Below are 6,191 nucleotides of genomic sequence, written 5' to 3'. Positions count from 1 at the left end.
TGCACACATCCACCCACTAATCAAATAGATAAATACATGTAATTTTTTTTTTAAAAAAAAAAGGAGATCTCTGAGCAGGGAGCACAGAGATAAAGGGGCAAGAGAGGGCACTGATGGAAAAAAAGACAGAATACCATGTGTTTGCTCTCAGATTCAGGATCTAGATTTAGTCACACACACACACACACATACACACACACACACACACACACACACACACACAGAGGCACCATGAAAGCAGGACTATTTGAGGGAGGGAAGGAGACCAGTAGGAAGGAGGATGGATGGATGAGGTTAGTGGAGGACACAGATACGTATGAGAAAGTCATAGTGAAACCCATCCCTGCCTCTGGCCCCTTCCAGCCCTCACTTCCACCCTAGTGTGAACACACCTGTCTGAGCACATGTACAATGAAGGAAAGCGAAGGCGCTAAGAACCCGGAATCTTCGACCCACTGTAGGTCAGGGGAACACCTGCAAAGCTCCAAACTAGGTAGGCGTGGTGGTGCACACTTGTAATCCCAGGACCCAGGAGGCAGAGGCAGGAGGATCATGAGTTTTAGGTCAGCTTGAACTACTTAGTGAGTTCCAGGCCCACCTGAGCTTCAAAACAAGACCTTGTCTTAAAAAACGAAAACCCTGGGGAGGCCTTGGAAGGCACACTTTGATGCAAGATGTGTCCCTCTGCAGTTACACAGTGTCCAGTTTGAGGGCTTCAGGTCTGGACACTGACAGGTCATCATAGTTGCCTGTAAAGTAGTTGCTTCAACATTTCCAGAGGAAACCAGAGCAAGGGTTTGGTTTCCATTCAGATTGAGCAACTTCCTCGGATCCAAGCCTGCCCTTTTAACATTGGCAGTCCAGCAACACCAAAGGGCGTGACCGAACCGGGGCATAAACATCTCCAGGCACCTTCAAGAAACAAGCAAGAGGGGAAAGCTGAAAATAGTTCAGGCCACTGAGGTTGCTAGCCACCTGAGGTCAGGTGGGCAGTAATACAGGGGTGTAGACTGTGAGCCCAGGTGTGTGACTGCAGCCTGTGGCTTCTGTCCCCACGCTCTGCAGTGCAGAGGGGTGTCTGAGCCTTCCTTCCTAGTTAGGACTTTGCCTGACTCTGGAGAGTTGGGTGAGTTTCCACATCTGTAAAATGGGCATGGTAACCCTGCCCCTACCTGATAGGGTAGCTGTGATGGTGGAAGGCCTTAATGAGGACAAAGTGCCCAGCACTCTGCACAGCACCACATGTGCTAATCACTCTTCTTACTCTGTACCTTCTTCCATTGATTTTTGTTGTCAGCAGTGGGGATTGAACCCAGGGCCTCTTGCATGCCAGGCAAGTACTCTACTACCAAGCTACATCCAGAGTCCTTTTTTTCATTTTTTATTTTGAGACAGGGTCTCGCTAAGTTGCTCAGACTGACCTTGAACTCACTCCGTAGCATAGGCAGGCCTTGAATTTGCAATCCTCCTGCCTCAGCCTCCTGAGTAGCTGGGATGACAGGCCTATGTCACCAGGCCCAGTTTGCTTCTGCACTGTGTGCTCCTGACTTTAACACTAAAGTGGACTTTAAGTTTAGTTTTGAAAACATTTAACCCCATGGAAAAAAATTTAAGAATATTTGTATGAACTGCAAATAGTCTTCAAATTCGCTATTAATTCTTTCCCACATTTGCTTTATCTCTGTTTTTCCCCCTCAGTTTATAAATATTATAGTTGTTTTTTCTGTTGCTTTCCTTTTTCATTTTTGAGACAGGGTCTCCCTGTAGCCCCAGTTGGCCTGGAACTCACTATGTAGACCAGGTTGGCCTCCAACTCACTGGCCTCTGCTGGGATTAAAGGCATGGCTCATTGTTATTTCTGATGAAGCACTTGAATTAGTCCTCAGCTGTTTGGATCTTTTCTCTCTCTCATATAACCACAAAGCAATTATCATATTCAGGGAATTCACCATTAACTCAATGCTATGATCTGATGACAATTCATACTCAAACCTTTCCAGGTGTCACAGTGATTCAAAAGTAGAGGAACTGGTCACCCTGCTCCAGATCCAATCCAGAAACCAGGTCACCAGTCTCCAGTAACCTGAAATAATGCTTTGGTTTTATGTTGTCTTCTGTGTGCTATCCCTTTCTCTCTTCCTTTCCTCCTCTCCCTCCCTCCCTCCCTCCCTCCCTCTCTCCCTTCCTTCCTCTTTTTCTTTCTTTTTTTTTTTTGAGACAGGTTTTTGCCAAGTAGACCAAGCTGGCTTCACACTCACAAGCCCCCTACTTCCACCCCCTCAGTGTGGGTTGCAGGCATGCCTACCGTGCCCAGCCTCACGTGGCATCATTTTTGAAGAATGAGCCTCACATGGGCCTGCCTGATTTGATCCTTGTGATTAGGTTCAGATTAACTCTGGCCACAAACAGTACAGAAATGATGTTCTCTCGGTGGATCATGCTGGGAGGCGCATGATGTTACATTTAACCCTTTGGAAAAGTCTTTGAGACTATAAATATCCTGTCCATCTCAAACTCACTCTATTGGATTCTCCAACAGATCAGAAGATCTACAAAATCCACCACACAGGTGCCCAGTCTGTACCTGGAGATTTCCAGCAGCCCTTCCGAGGGCTTCATCCTGTTTGCTGAGTTCCTCCCCTGCGAGCAGGACCCTGTAGGCCTTGCCTGCCCCTTTCGTTCCCGTCGTAGGTCCACAAATGCTCTTCAGACCAAAATAAACACAGAGTGTGACCTGAGGTCCTGTACATCTCCTCAGGGCAAGCGCATCAACAGTGATGCCTTTCACCAAGATTCCCTCTGTGGGTCATCAGGATGGGGCCTCCAAGAACACAAATGGGCTTTTCATCTGATAGTGTAGGGAGTTCAGAAAGAACCTGAACTTTGAATGGGATATATGTAAAAAGGAAGGGAGGGAAGGAAGGGAAAGGGAGGGAGGCAGGATGACGGGGAGTGATGTGGAGGAGGGAGGAATATACAGGAACACACCTCTGTAAGCGGTTTGCATGTGTCCCTCTGGCTCCAATGTTGGAGACTTAAGCCCCCCTGCAGTGTTGAGGAGTGGGACCTCTGAGAGGCAATTAGGTCACCAGGCTCTGCCTGTCCTGACTGGATTAATATCATTACTCAAGTAGGTGAGTTATCACACGAATGGGCTCTGGGTACAAGGTTATTTGCTGCCTCCCTTTCTCTAGCTCAGTGTGCCCCAGCCTTTCTGCCTTCCGCCCATGAGGACGGCCCTCACCAAACCAGGCAAGGTGGTGCATGACTATAACGCCAGTACTTGGGAAGCAGATGGAAGTGGCTTATCGCAAGCTTGAGTCCAGCCTGGTGTGGACAGTGAATTCCAGGCCAGGATCCATGAAATCCTGGCTCAAAAAAAAGTAATGATGTAGCCAAGTGTGGTGGCACACGCCTTTAATCCCAGCACTCGGGAGGCAGGGGCAGGCGGATCTTCGTGAGTTCGAGGCCAGCCTGGTCTACATAGTGAGTTCCAGGACAGCTGGGGCTACAAGGAGACCCTGTCTCAAAAAGACAAAAAAAAAAAAAGTGATGAGTCCCTTCTTTGATCATCGCTGAAGCAGGAGCCACCAAAATGAAGTTCAATCCCTTTGTGACTTCTGACCAAAGCAAGAACTGGAAAAGGCATTTCAATGCCCCTTCTCACATTGGAGGAAGACTATGTCCGCCCCTCTTTCCAAAGAGCCGAGACAGAAGTACAATGTTCGGTCTACGCCCATTCGAAAGGATGATAAAGTTCAGGTTGTACGAGGGCACTGCAAAGGTGAGCTGATTGGCAAAGTGGTCCATGTTTACAGGAAGAAATATGTCATCTACATTGAGCAGGTGCATCAGGAAAAAGCTAATAGTACAACTGTCCATGTGGGCACTCACCCCAGCAAGGTGGTCGCCAGGCTAAAGCTGGACAAAGACCAAAAAAAGACCCTGGAACGGAAAGCCAAATCTCGCCACGTAGGAAAGGGAAAGAGCAAATACCGGGAAGAAACCACCGAGGAGAAGCAGGAGTGCAGTCTTACACACAGCTGTCATTAAAATGCCTAAATGAAAAAAAAAAAGGTGATGAAGGTGGTTGTACCAGCTATGTAAGCATGAGGGCCAGTTTGGATCCCCAGAACCCATGTAAATGCTGAGTGGGTAAGGCAGCCCACCTGTAATTCCAGTATTCAGAAGACAGAGACAGGTTCTCTGGAGCAAGCTTTATCAGCAAGCTCTGGGTTCAACTGAGAGACCTTGCCTCAGGGAATAAGGTGGTCAGCAATCAAGGAAGACTTTTTTTTTTGTCTTTTCGAGACAGGGTCTCTCTGTAGCCACAGATGGCCTGAAACTCGCTGTATAGGCCAGGCTGGCCTCAATCTCCCAGAGATCTGCATACCTCTGCCTCCCGAGTGCTGAAATTAAAGACGTACACACCACCACACCTGGCAAGGAAGATGCTTGATGTCACTCTTGGGGGCCTCCACTTGCACTCACATACATGTGCACATGCACCATACACGTGTCCATACATATACACACATACATACACACATGCAGGCACACCACACATAAATATATACATGCAAAATAAACAAAAAACAGTAACAACAACAACCACAAAAAACCCCCAAAGAAGATTCTTACCAGATATGGCTGGCCCTTCCACCTGGAACTTCCAGGCTTCCAGAACTGTAAGAAGCAATCTCCTCTTTAAAAACACCCAGTCTCAGGTATTCTGTGACAGCGGTGCAGAATCTAGACTAAGACATTGTGGTAACAGGGAGTAAAAGACCCATGTAGGTATTCCTCATTAGAGAAAGAGATGTGGTGGAGGCAAACTCATTCCTTTAGTCAATACTCATACAAGCTGTGGCTGGGACTATTCTAAGAGCTGGAGTTACAGAGGAAAAGAAAGGATGTGCTCTCCAGAAACATAAATCTTAGGTCTAGCAGACAAAAATTGCCCACATGCATGTGTGTGTGCATAAGTACATGCATCAGAGAGTTGTGACAGGGGTGAAGGGAGACTCATTAGACCACTAGACTCACAAGTGGCATTGAAATAGAGGCACAAAATAAAATCAGCTGTATAGCATCACTTGTGGAATGTACAGACAGAGAAGGTTGGTATCCACACATTTCTAAAACTCCTTCCTTGGGGAATCTGAGAACAACACCTACCCCCTCTTCCTAAAGTCCCAACAACAAACCAAGATACGATTTCACTGATGTTCACTCCAAGGAACCAGTGAGTTTATTAAGCTTATTTACAGAGCACTGGGTGATGGGTTATGGGCAGGAACGTGGGTGGCCCTAAAGCAGCCACACTCGAAGGTCTGCACCAGCATGGATGGATGGTGATCCTCCCCCCTGGCTGTGTAGACAGAGCCAGCTTCCTCTGGTCTGCCTCAGCCTATATGTCCTAGCCCCTCCCAGAGGCCATGTGCAATCAGGGCAGAATTGCATGCATCTGTTTGGGAGAGGCTGGGTCCTTAGGTGAGGGGTCCATGACCTGTCCTGCCTCCCCTTCTATGAGGGAGTGTTACCAGTCAAGAAGCCCAGTGGGATGATCTTTTTCGAGAAGGCACAGCTAAATTCACGAAGACAGTAGCAGTTTGGCTTGGAGACAGTCTTGTACAACGCCATATGTGTGCAGGTGTGTGTCTATGGTAAGGGATGTCTAAACAGGAATCGCAAACCTTGCAAAGGTGGTGAGAATGACAGGGGATCAGGACTGGGGTTCAACATGGCCTCCGTGAGTCCCAGAGTGAACACACTAAGAGAGAAGAAGCAAAGGTGCTAGCCCCTCCCCCATCTCCTGGAGCCATGCTTCTCCCTGAAGCAGTGTCACAGTGCTGTCTTGGGGCAGTGCAGCTTGGGGACCTGCCACCTCGAGAGGGCAGAGGCACAGTGGCAAGGGGAGGCAGAGCCCTCGTCAGACTGTGGGCACCTCCCCTTGGTCACCCAGGTCAGGCTCATTTTCTGGCTCCTTCATTAGTAGGTACATGATCTTTGGTCAAGCTGCCTTATCTAAGGCTTGCATTTCCCCCAGTGCAATGGAAAATTTCACTGGAACCGCTGCAGGTGGCTGTGTGGATTCATCCAGCCAGTGTGCGCAAGTCCTCGGTGCAGGGCCAGGGCTGGGGTGCATTCTTGGATATGCTTAGCTATTAGCATCATGATGCGCATATGTG

At 48.3% G+C, this 6,191-nt stretch overlaps 1 pseudogene; it reads left to right on the top strand.

Annotated features, from left to right (window-relative positions):
* Positions 1–3,595: 3,595 nt before the first annotated feature.
* LOC103745135 lies at positions 3,596–4,053 on the top strand (annotated as a pseudogene).
* The last annotated feature ends 2,138 nt before the right edge of the window (positions 4,054–6,191 follow it).

Source organism: Nannospalax galili, unplaced genomic scaffold, assembly GCF_000622305.1.
Source record: "Nannospalax galili isolate Female #2095 unplaced genomic scaffold, S.galili_v1.0 scaffold1463, whole genome shotgun sequence".
In the NCBI taxonomy this organism is placed as follows: Eukaryota; Metazoa; Chordata; class Mammalia; order Rodentia; family Spalacidae; genus Nannospalax; species Nannospalax galili.
This window is presented reverse-complemented; position numbering and strand designations above follow the sequence as displayed.